This window comes from Macaca mulatta, chromosome 3 (assembly GCF_049350105.2).
Source record: "Macaca mulatta isolate MMU2019108-1 chromosome 3, T2T-MMU8v2.0, whole genome shotgun sequence".
NCBI lineage: Eukaryota > Metazoa > Chordata > Mammalia > Primates > Cercopithecidae > Macaca > Macaca mulatta.
Genome location: NC_133408.1, coordinates 175,848,786 through 175,861,353, shown reverse-complemented (window position 1 = coordinate 175,861,353; position 12,568 = coordinate 175,848,786). Strand labels below are relative to the sequence as shown.

The 12,568-nt window shown below is 40.1% G+C and overlaps 1 long non-coding RNA gene across 2 annotated transcripts in view; it reads right to left on the bottom strand.

Annotated features, from left to right (window-relative positions):
* Nucleotides 1-12,568, bottom strand: part of LOC144339984 (uncharacterized) — a 257,588-nt gene that overhangs the window by 203,162 nt on the left and 41,858 nt on the right. Inside the window, exon 2 of one of the 2 annotated variants that reach the window (XR_013415633.1) lies at nucleotides 6,532-6,637. The exons of the other annotated variant lie outside the window; for it this stretch is intronic. This is a non-coding gene — a long non-coding RNA (uncharacterized LOC144339984). The remainder of the gene's footprint in view (nucleotides 1-6,531; nucleotides 6,638-12,568) is intronic. 2 annotated transcript variants of the gene reach the window in all.

The window sequence follows — 12,568 nt, the reverse complement described above, 5'->3', positions numbered from 1 at the left end:
GTGGACTAAAAAGTGACTCATGGATGGCAAAAGAACTGTAAATAGCAAACGCAGCTGATGGTACCACAGAAGCTGATGCAGCTGACAGGATTCCCAGCCAGGGCTGAGGGCTCAAGTCACCTCTAAGTATACTGAACGTGCCCTCAGGATTCTCCGAGTTAGCGAGGAATGCTTGTAAGAGACTTTAGCAAACTTTCAACTGTTTATTCTTTGGGTTTGTTGTTGTTGTTTGCTTGAAAACAGAATCCTTATACTAAACTACAGCTAGCATCCTAGCAAGTGAGAAAATTGATACCAACATTTGGGTAGCATGTGAATCGATTTTTCTTAGGTCTTTGGACAGGGCACACACTACTTTAAGTGAAACAATCTTAAAAATGAATCCAGGTTATTTCAGTCTGTGACACAAAGGTTATACCACGAAGCTTACTATAAAGTTTTTTCTAAAGGGCAGCTGGGAAGATAATCAACATTCTCCACCTACCATAAATAATAGCAATAATAATTTTTAATACTTCATACAGACTGCCTTTTACTGAGGCCCACAAACTCTTTTTTAAACAAAAGCAACAATTTCAGGAAATTTAAGTTACTGGCCTTCTAGTCACATCACCTTGCAGTCCAGTCCATACCAAGAAAAGTTGACATGCTAATACCATGCCAACACCACTTAAACAGATCTAGCTTCTCATAAAATCTCCCTGAGGAGGCAGAGAGTAAACAGTTCAGATTTCAAACTACTTGAGTGAAACATGCTGCTTACAAAGAAAGTATAAATAGGGAGCAGAGATGATGACAAAGCAAGTCATAAAAACTAGTGCAACAAACTTAACTTGAAAGTAATTTTCCTTTATTGATATTGTTTGACTATATCCCCACCCAAATGTCATCTTGAATTCCCACGTGTTGTAGGAGGGACCTGGTAGGAGGTAATTGAATCATAGGGACAGGGCTTTCCCATGCTGTTCTTGTGATAGTGATTAAGTCTCACGAGATCTGACGGTTTTAAAAACGGGAGTCTTCCTGCGCAAGCTCTCTTCTCTTGTCTGCTGCCATGTGAGATGTGCCTTTCACCTTCCGTCATGATTGTGAAGCCTCCCTGGCCACATGGAAAGGTAAGTTTATTAAATCTCTTTCTTTTGTAAACTCTCCAGTCTCAGGTATGTCCTTATCAGCAGCGTGAACATGGACTAATACATATACCAAACAAAAACGCAAAGGATCCCCCACAAATTCAACTTTGCTGTTTGCAAAATGTCATAGCTCCAAAATGATCACAATAAATAGACAAAATTAAAACTCAAAAAGTGAACAGGAAAGATAGAGTGGTACAAAATGAAGCAGGATAAATAGACACAGTAAACAAAAAGATAGTTTAAAAAATAGTAAACTATGAGTATTAAAATGAACGTGAATAAGATGATTTAAGTAAAAGAACAGTCTAGAAGAACTAAGTAGTATAAGAATAGCTTAAAAATTAAAAAAATTAAACAATTCTCATAAAGGAAGGAAATAAAATTACAAGTGGTTCTAGAAATTCAGAAGTCCCATGATTAACATCCTACCAAGAGGTAAATAAGGTCCCTTGGAGCAAGATGACTATTGGTTATTCTCCCCAACTGCTGAAGTTTCAGGGTTTCCTTATTCCTGTACAAATATCCCTAAAGAGATGCACATTGTCCACAGAGTGCCTCAAAGTAAGGTCTGCACATGCACACATATGTCCATCACAGTGCTATTCATAATAGCAAAGACATGGAATCAACCCAGGTGCTCTTCGGTGGTGGATCAGATAAAGAAACTGTTATACACTTACAACATGGAATAACTACACAGTCATAAAAAAGAACAAAATCATGTCCTCTGCAGCAACAGGGATGGAGTTGGAGGTCATTATCCTAAGCGAATTAGTGCAAGAACAGGAAACAAAATACTATGTTCTCACTTCGAAGTGGGAGCTAAACATTGAGTACACATGGACACAAAGAAGGGATTAGACACTGGGGCCAACTTAAGGGTGGAGAATGGGAGGAGGGAGAGGACTGAGAAACTACCTATCAGGTACTATGCTCAGTACCTGGGTAACAACATTATCTGTACACCAAACCTCCGTAACATGCAGTTTACCCATGTAACAAACCTGCACACATGTACATGCTAAAACTAAAAGTTTGAAAGAATTTTTAAAATAAATACAAAGAAATGTAGACCACATTCCCAACTAACTACTCAAAACAAAAACAAGAAGAAAAGAAATCACATTATGAATAGCACATACCACTGAAGGCAACCAACTTATTTATTTTTTATTTTTTAGAGGGAGTTTCGCTCTTGTTGCCCAGGTTGGAGTGCAATGGCTCAATCTCGGCTCACCGCAACCTCCACCTCCCAGGTTCAAGCAATTCTCCTGCCTCAGCCTCCCAAGTAGCTGGGATTACAGGCAAGCGCCACCACACCCAGCTAATTTTTGTATTTTTAGTAGAGACAGGGTTTCTCCATGTTGCTCAGGCTGGTCTCGAACTCTCAACCTCAGGTAATCTGCCTGCCTCAGCTTCCCAAAGTGTGGGGATTACAGGCGAGCCCGGCCAGCAACCAACTTCTTAATAGGCTTTTTGGGGAGGAAAAACTGGACTCTAACAGGGATATGCTTAAAACCCATGCTCCTAGAGAGCTGGGTCACTAGCATGAATCACAGAGACTGGGGGTAACTGGCTATTGAACTGAACAGAGCTGAACTCTACCAGAGACCTCCAGCTTTATGGAAAGTGCATGCTAACAGTGTCATCAGCCTGTCCCTTTAATCTCAAAACACTTCACCAATTTGATTCTCTTCCGCAACATACAGCCTAGAACATGTCTTATCTCAAGCTTCTCAAGCTACAGAAGCCAAGGCCCTTTTGGTTTTTAGCACCTAAATGACAGCAGTGAGGACTAAGATGAGAGGTGGACCAAGGTCGCATACTGGAGAGAGCATAAGCAGGACACTAGAGCATCGTACTTGGCAGTGTTTTTCAAAGTCAGGTTGGTGGCCGACCTTCCCTCAGAATCTCTGGGGGGTGCTAGGTCAAAGTGAGATTCCTGGACCACATCACAGACCTAACAAATCAGCATCTTGGAGGCACAGCCCAGGAATCTGCATTTTAAAGAAGACTCCCCCACCACCACCTCCCACCCCAAATGACTGGTATGCTCTACAACTTTACAGATGTATTGTCATCAAGGGAAAGTGGAATCAGGGTAACCTGGGGGCGAGCAGCCAAGGATGCCTAGTTGGCGCAGGAACAAGGAGAAAAAACTGGGGGATCATCCAACAGCAATGGCGGGGACAAAAGGAGAAAAAGCCACAGAAGCAGAAAAGCAATGCGACGGGTCACAGTAAATTTTCTGGACTTAAGTAGGACTTCATTGGAAAAGCTACAGTCCCCTTTCCCCTACAGGCATGCCTCTGCAGCTATTAAAGGCATGGTACTCTGACAGATTACAGCTCCTTGCTAATTAAATTGTAAATCTTGTTTCAACTGTTTAAGAAAATCAAGGACACTAAAATGCAGGCATCTCTAAGCTAGAGTAGAGCAGCTGTCTTATCTTGAAAGAACACAGCACCCCAGCGGAATCTACATCAGAGGGAAAGCGAAGAGTCCCTGGGAGCTGGAGATGGGAGCTGTGAGCTTGATAGAATGCAGTTAAATGTTACCGGAACGCCATGTACTAAACAAAGTTTCAGTAACAATCTGACAGCCTGATTTTCAAATTTAAAGCCTACTCAAAAGGTCAGACTGCCACATGTCTCCAATCTCCTGCCCAATTCTAGCTATTTTCTAAAGGCCTGGGTCTCTCCTGCTTTCTGAACCATAACATTAGTGTTTCTCAATCTACTCATTTGAATAGAGCACAGTACTCCAGAGCCACACATCCAGAAGGTTCTTCCGAGGTCAACTTGCTATGCCTCTACTTTAAGAAAGAGCACAGCTACAAACACTGTGTTTACAAAAGGTATCTCTGCTTGTCCTAGTAGTTCATGCCAGGGATTCAAATTAAAATGCTCACACTTTTATTTGAAAAGATGACATTTTATTTGAAAAGACACACTCTCGGCTGGGCGCGGTGGCTCAAGCCTGTAATCCCAGCACTTTGGGAGGCCGAGACGGGCGGATCACGAGGTCAGGAGTTCGAGACCATCCTGGCTAACACGGTGAAACCCCGTCTCTACTAAAAAATACAAAAAACTAGCCGGGCGAGGTGGCGGGCGCCTGTAGTCCCGGCTACTCGGGAGGCTGAGGCAGGAGAATGGCGTAAAAACCCGGGAGGCAGAGCTTGCAGTGAGCTGAGATCCGGCCACTGCACTCCAGCCTGGGCGACACAGCGAGACTCCGTCTCAAAAAAAAAAAAAAAAAAAAGAAAAGAAAAGACACACTCTCACCCAAATGTCAACCTCCTGCGGTGGGGAAAAGGGATAATAAATATTAGTCAAGGAGTTGGTGATGGGAACCTTCTTTTACCTCTCTTCAAGTTTCCATGGGACATCATCAATATAACACACATGACCTCTCCTCAAGCACTCACTCATTTTATTCCGTGGTAGGTGGAATGATCTATATGACAAGTAAGTTTGGAAAAGAAACAAAGCAAGCATTCTTCAGCCTCATTTTCCCATTTCTCTGCTTGCCGGCAGACACCTCTGGTCTGATGCTCTGTTTCATTAGGATTGCAGAGATGTCCACGGTTTTCTAGTCCTACCTACGTAGGTGAGTCTCCCCAAATTGGAGAAAGGAGCTAGGAAATTATTATTGCCATATGCCTGACCCACATTCTCCAAACTAGCCTTTATTACTAATAAACGGGCTATTGGGAATTTCATCTGCCTTACTCATTATCTCTCTCGCAACTGGTTCAGAACTAGATGGAAAGGAAAGTGGAGTAGTGTATTGGTTGCCCTCAAGTCCCCAACATTTGACTTCTATTACACTTTCGGTTTAGGAAAGACTCAGCATAAACCTTTTCGGTTAGAGGAATAGAGGGGCTCCTCTCAGCCTAATGCCAATAATTCAGACTGTGGAGGAGAATCACCTCCTAACATAGCTACATTACATGCATTTCAGGGTGATAATTGGTAGGAAAACAAAAACAAACCAAAAAAATGCACCAGTTGCACAGGACTTATGTAGGTATGTAGATAAAAATTACCATTCCATTGTAGATACTATTGCTCTGTGATCCATCCTTTATTCTTGGTTGTGAAGGGACTAAATATAGGTGCTCTGTTTGCCATTTCCACAATGTTTGCATTTTCTCACCTCCACACCTTCATACACACCATCCCCCATGGAATGGCGTCTGTTGGGGCCACAACTGTTCACATGGAAAACCCCTGCTTATCCTTCAGGACTTATTTCAGATTTTAACTCAGCCTGACCTTTTAAAACACAGTTAAATACTTCTTCTTCGTCTTACTATAGCATAGCATCTCATTTATAGCTCTATTAATGTCGTGTGTGTGTGAGAGAGAGACAGAGAGAGTGAGTCCTGCTCTGTCACTCAGGCTGGAGTGCAGTGGCACAATCACAGCTCACCAGCCTCAACCTCCTGGGTTCAAGCGATCCTTCCACCTCAGCCTCCCTAGTAGCTGGGACCACAGGTGCATGCCACCACAGCCAGCTAATTTTGTTTTTCTGTTTTCTGCTTTGGTTTTGGTAGAGATGGGGTCTCCCTATGTTGCCTAAGCTGGTCTCAAACTCCTGGGCTCAAGCAATCCTTCTGTCTTGGTCTCCCAAAGTGCTGGGATTACAGGCCCTCACTTTTTTCACGTCTTTTCCCTCCTCTCAACCCCTGCACCATTACACTGAGAACCCTGGAAAGCATAACCATCTTTTATATCATCTTTATCATCCCCAACCCCTAACTCAGTGCCTGTCATATAGTAATGCATAATAAATATGTGAAGAGTGAGAGGCAGGTAAAAGAAGAAGAGAGACAGAGACATAGGCACAGATACCAAGAGCCAGGTAGAAGAGAGAAAGAGAGAAACAGGGTTAAGGACACACACAGAGGGACCAGAAAGGTGGAGAAAAGGCATGAAGGGGGATAAAAAGAAAGGAAGAAAAGAAAAATAAAGTTATAACCACATAGCCCCACTCATCCTACCAAAATACTTGCTAAGGTCTTACAGAACTCTAAGGATAGCTATGAATGGGAGCAAACTGGTCAACACAACCAAGGACCATGACAAATGGAAGTGGCTGAAAAGCAAAGGGGATGCTTTGAAACACTGTCTAGAATCCAAGCAGACCTGCAGAACTGCACTCTTGTTGCTAGTCCAAGTGTAGGAAGAAGAGAGAGCTTACATGCAAAAGGTATACATGAACCCTCCCACGCGTGGAAGCTTTCTATTTCGACTGTGTTATGAAGAAATGATTTATCTGCTTGCTAACAGCATTTCCCAATCCTTCTTGTCTCATTATTTAAATAAAGAAGAAAAGACTTTAAACTGATTCATTTTTTCTTTTGACCTCTAAACCACATTTCCTTGCTTGCCTGATTGTGGAACTTTCAGGAGATAATTTAAACTTTCAGGTTTGCATCATAAGGTACTTTTTCTGTAGGCATGCCATAAATCTGCGAGATGAACTGTGATTCATTCCTGTAGGTGTTAGTATGTCATTATGTAAGCATTGCCAATAATGAAAAAAAATTACTAGCAAATGTTATAGCAAAGAACAAATAAAAGCAGCTATATCTAAGTATTATATTTCTATATTATAATAAAAGATGGGCTGTGTATAAAGAAGTAATTTATAACAGCTCGTAAGCAACTCAACATTTTCCAGATGATTATCAGCCAAATTATCATGTACCAAATAGGAAACTAAACAAAACAAAAAGTCATAAATAGAAATAAGTAATTAGAGATTCTCTTTACACTGTTTTCTGAAATGAATTGGATTATTTCTCCACAAAGACATAGTAGGCTCACTAAGGAGGACCACATATGTACAAAGCATTTCCCATGTGTACCACAGTGTGTCTATATTAGGCAGTCAAATCCTAGTAGTCAAGCCCTAAGTAACCCCTTGGTTAGCATTTAGGACTACAGCATGTGTCAATAGGCTTTTATGTTTCTCTGTTGGTTGTTGTTATTTTGGAAAGGGGTGCTGTTTTGTTTTGTTTTGTTTGTTTTGTTTCAAACTCTATGCAACCAACATTTATTAGTAGCTCCTGTTTGGCAAATATTGAGTTATGCCCTAAAGAAATGTTTTAAACACGAGTAAGGCTCAAACCCTGTATTCGAGGATCTCATAGGTCTTTTGATTTTGGCGGTGCTACAAATACAGACATTCTGTTTGCTGCTAGCCTAGGCTCCCATGGAGCCCCTGGGAAACTTAACAGAGAGCAGGCATAGAGGTCCAATCTGCCACCCTCACCATCTCCCTTTATCATGAAACCTGTCTCACCAGTTTCAAATGACTCTTCCAACCCTTGTTTTCTTTACCTTTGTGTCAATGCCATTTGTCTAGTTCCAACATCCCTCTAAGCAGATCATATGTGTTTTGAGTACAAAAATAGGTCTTACTTATTTTGATGTCATCCAGAGCAAGGAATTCAGTGTGTAAATTAATAAACTGTTTTCATCTGTCTTACCTTCCTAATGGTATCATGAGTTATTTGAAGAAATAAACTTTTTCTTTCTTTTTTTTTTTTTTTTTTTTTTTTTTTTGTGATAACCAAATACCTCATACAAAAATATCTGGTTATCACCGAAAAAAAAAAAAAAAGAGAACACTTCAATAATGGTAGGTATTATATAACATAACTGTTAAGACTAGACAATCTCAGGGTGGAGGAAGACCTTCAGCTCTCATTTTGAGGGGTAAGGGGAACTGATTTCTCATGCTCTGGACCTAAATGTACCCCCTCCATCAAAAATGTTTGGTTTGTCAAATTCATGGGTGGAGAATAAGGGAATTCCCAAGGTGTGTATGAGCATTGCAGAATAATGGTTCTTAGTGTGTAGGGTTCATGAGTGGGCTTTAGCCAGTTCATTACCATGTACCCAAAACATGTTTGTGTGTGTAGATGCATTTTTCAATGCAATTATTGCATAGCTTGGAATAGATACTCAAGGGAATCTGTGACTCAAGATAAAATCAAGAACCCCTGCTATTGAATAATCTCAACATAAGTACCGTTTTTCCCTAAAAATCATTGGAGAAAATTTTCTTCCATGAATTAAAGTGTCCAGAAAGAGCGTTACACATGGGGTGAATATCACACTTTGTAAAACCAAAGAATAATAATAATTTAAAACAGAGAACTGAGAAAGAAGAGAAATGCCTTATACCCACAGGCACAAAATAGTAATGTGCCCTCTGAAACAAACAAACAATGACTAAAACCCAACACATGCTTGTTTTAACACCTGGGTTTGAGGTATATTAGAAAAAAATGTCATAGTAATTAACCTTCTACCTCCTATCCATATTCGCAGGGAGAAAAATAAACACAAGCTTAGCAATTGCAAAACTCAGGGAGCAGAGTTTTGTTAGTTCTGTAAGAAATTCCAAGGAAAACAGATTTTTCTTCAAATGAAATATGCCACCAGCAGCCAAAAGATAATATGAGAGAAATTTTGTGGCAATTGTAGGATATTGCTTCATTGGGCCAACTCCATAAGCTTGATTTCAACCATCTCAGATTTCGGAGACTCCTAAGAAACCATATTTACAGATATACCCAACTATTCCTTCATGAAAATTTTATCACCGCTTTCCATTCTACTCAAATGATCACAGTACAGCCTAGTACAGAAAAGAAAAGATTGCTGACCTACTGCTTTTATATAAATGAATTTCTTCAAATGTCTTATTCCTTTATAAAGCAAATTGAGCCAGGCACTGTTATACGTGCTAGAGGTAGAAAAGATAGACATCCCTAACATCAGGGAGTTTGCAATTTGAAAGAGAACAAGATAAGGGGCAAAAAGTCAAATAAATAAAATAGTCTAAATGGTTATATGTTATGTTTAATGCGATTGTGGAGACAAACAAGATTCTTAAGTTTAGAATAGTCAAGGAAGACCTTCTAAAGAAGTGTCCCTTAAGCTGAGATAAAGATTGTTAAAAAAGAGCTGTAGACATACATAGAATGAGAAAAAGAGATTCTACAGATGAGAAAAGAACATGTTCAAAGACTATGAAACAAGACAGAGCATGGCATTTCTGAGAAAGGAAAAAGAAGAATGGATGATATCCATCCACTAGGGAAAAGAAAGTTAAGACATATGATTGGAGAATGGATGAGACTATGAAAATCCTAGAGATCATGGTTAAAACCTCAGACTTTATTCTAGGGGCAATGGAAAGTCCCTGGAGAGTTTTAAGCAGGACTAGGGGTGACCTCATACAATTTCTGTTTTAAGCATATTACCTTTAATAATATGAGAAGAATAAATTAGTGTGGGAAGACTAAAAGATATTGATCTGGAGTAAATGGTAGTAATGGAGTTCAAAAAAAAAGGGAGATTAGGGCATATTTAAGAAATACAACAAACATAATCTTCTGATAGATGAGACTTGGGCAAGAAGAGAAAGGAAGGAATCAAATATCATTTCTGGGATTCTTGGAGTAGCCAAGAGGATGGTGAGGCCATTCGCTGAGATTGAAATTTGTGGGAAGTGTTAACAACCCATTTTGAACTTATAAATTTTGCAATATCTGTGAGACATAATCATGAGACACTCAGGTGGAAATGTCAAGTAGGCAGCTGGATCTGCAAAAATGGAGTTCTGATGAGACATCAGGGCAGAAGGTATGTTTTGTGGTCTTTAACATTAGGACAAATTTGTTTGGTATTTGAATCCATAGAATAGATGAAATCCATCTAGGGAGAAAAATCAGGAAAGGGAAAAGGCTCCGTAAGAGCTCCCCAGAAAACAATCATTTAGAGGATTAGTTGAGCAGGGGAAGCAGGCAAGGAAGTCTGAGCAGGGGGCGCTGGTGAAATAGGAGAAAGTCAGGGGCATAAGCTGCATTAAAAGAGGAGAATTCTTCAAGAAGGACCGGTCAAGTGGATTAGATGCTGCTAAAAACAATCATGTTAGATAAGAATAGAGAAATGTCCACTAGATTTAGCAACATGAAAATCACTTTCTACCTTGACTTTGACAACAGTAGGTTCAGCGAATTGGTGGTCATGGTAGAAGCCCAACTATAATGGCTCAGGAAGGAGACGAGAAATGAAGGAGAAATTTCTATAATGGCTGCATAGACAACTGTTTAAGTCTGCCCAGGAAAAGATGCAGAGAAACCCCCCAGCCCAAACGGTCAAGGAGTTGGTTCAAGTCCTTGCTTGTTTTCTCAAAAAGCCTAGAAAATGTTTGTGTGCAGCTGAGATGATCTGATTGAAAGGAAAAGATAACTAAAGCAGGAGGAAGAGAACATAAAGAAGCAAAGTTCTCAATAAGGTGAGCTGGCACAGGATCCAGAGCACACAGGGAAGGGCTGACCTCTAACAGGATGGCAGTCAGTCTGGTCATGTGATGTCTCACAGATGACCCCCTTCCATGGGTTCCTAAACCAATAAAACTCTTGTTATCTTGAGCAAATCAGTCTCTCTACATCTCAGCATCCTCACCTGTAAAATAAAGGGCCTGAACAGCAAGATTTCTAAGATATCCTTAAGCTCTGTGATACTCTAAGAAGCCTCAAGTAGAATGTCCATTTGCTCAGGCACATCTGTTTGTCATTACCTCTAATGTTGATTGGACTTAAAACATACCTCAAACCAGTGTTTTCCAACCTTTTACACATCAAGGTCATATAGAAAATGATAACATGCTTTATGGCCTCATGGGGGAAATGGAGGGTATTTGGGGCCTTGCTGAGGCTGCCCATGGCCTGGGGTCGCCAGCTATGAAATCTCAAACTACAACAATACCATGCTTTTGGCTTACTCTGTGACAAGATGAATGTATAAGTTAGGGTTCTCTCACATACAGAGAATTAAAAAAAAAAAAAAAAAAAACAAAGCCAAGCAAAGGTAAGCAAAAATGTAGAGAATTTATTTTAATAATACAAGGGTAATTTAACACAAGGGACCCCAGGACCAGAATACAGCCTGGTCTAGGGACAGATTGGAACGAAGAAATGGCAAGCCATCGACAACATGGGTTCCTCCCAGGCCCCTCTCACGGCAGCTTCTCCCTGCAGCCTGCTGCACTCTTCCTTCTCACCATACTAGTGCTCTCTGATACTCCGTGTACATGCTTTGTTGTCGTCCTCCCAGGTTCAGAGACTCTTTCTCTCTGTCCCAATTCCAGATTCCTGAGGAGGAGACTTTGGCCCAGCTTGAATCAGGGATGCCTGCCTGGTCTAAACAACTGAGGCCAGAGGAGCTACTTTGCATAAAATGGCTGCCAGAAAGATACTGTGCACTGAGCACACACACCTAAAAGATATTGCTATATTCAACATGCCACTTCCAGTCATCTTGATTATATTATATCCCCTTGATTCTGATACATCAGCCATTGTAAAAAAAAAATAAAAATAAAGAAAGGAAAAAGGGGGAAAAAGCACCAATTTACTGACAATCTTCCCCAGAAAAAGCAAATACCGTATTAATTATATATTTTAAGAACCTATAAAAGTTTACATTTATTCATACCATTACATACCACTTTCTGCCAATATCGATATGACCATCAAAATTTGGTTTTAAGCTTCTTTTACAAAGTGTAAAAAGAATTCTGAGTCACTTCTAGATCATAATGATATTGTGATTTTCATTAGCAATGTCCATTGTCTTGACAGATGTAGCAATTTTAGGATTGGTAATATAATTTAACAGCACATTAAAGAATCTGCTATTTTGTCTACGTTTCCTCTTTAATTATACTTATAGAATTTTCTAAATGAATTACATATCGCTGGACCTTAAACTGCTTTTCTTGAAAGTCGGCCAGAAGTTTTCATCTGGTATTCTGAGCTTCAGTGATAGAACTTCAAAAAATTGGTTATACTCACCTCTTTCTTACAGCTTTGAAAATTCTATGATGCATTCTGAGAAATTTGGCGTTCTCTGAAGTCTTTAATTGCATTGCCTGCTGTGGGATAGACAGTCTTCTGTATTCACAGTAACTCTGTTTCAGTGCTGCACTGTGGTGGAAACCTGTTTGAAAATATTTTTGTTGTTGTTTCACAATGACACTTCTAAATTAAATTTAGATAGTGCGCACCAGTGGTGCTCCCAGTGATACTAAATCAAATGAAGTGAACACCTCCCTTCTATGCCTGGTGAAGTTGCCACATGCACACATGCAAGCAAAAGCAACTTGTTACGTTCCCTGGCTAGCACCTGCAGAGCCTCTTTTGAAAGATTTGAAGACCCATCCTGATTTCTGGCATCTCAAGATATGGAAAACGTGCATCTTGCAATCAAGCAAATATGTCACTTGCTTTTATTGAGAAGGAACACATCCGACACTTTTTTTAAGTAAGCTTGTCACATGGTTTAATTCATTTAATTCTCACAACAATCTGACAAACAAAATGGCTCTTATACCCATTTTGTAAA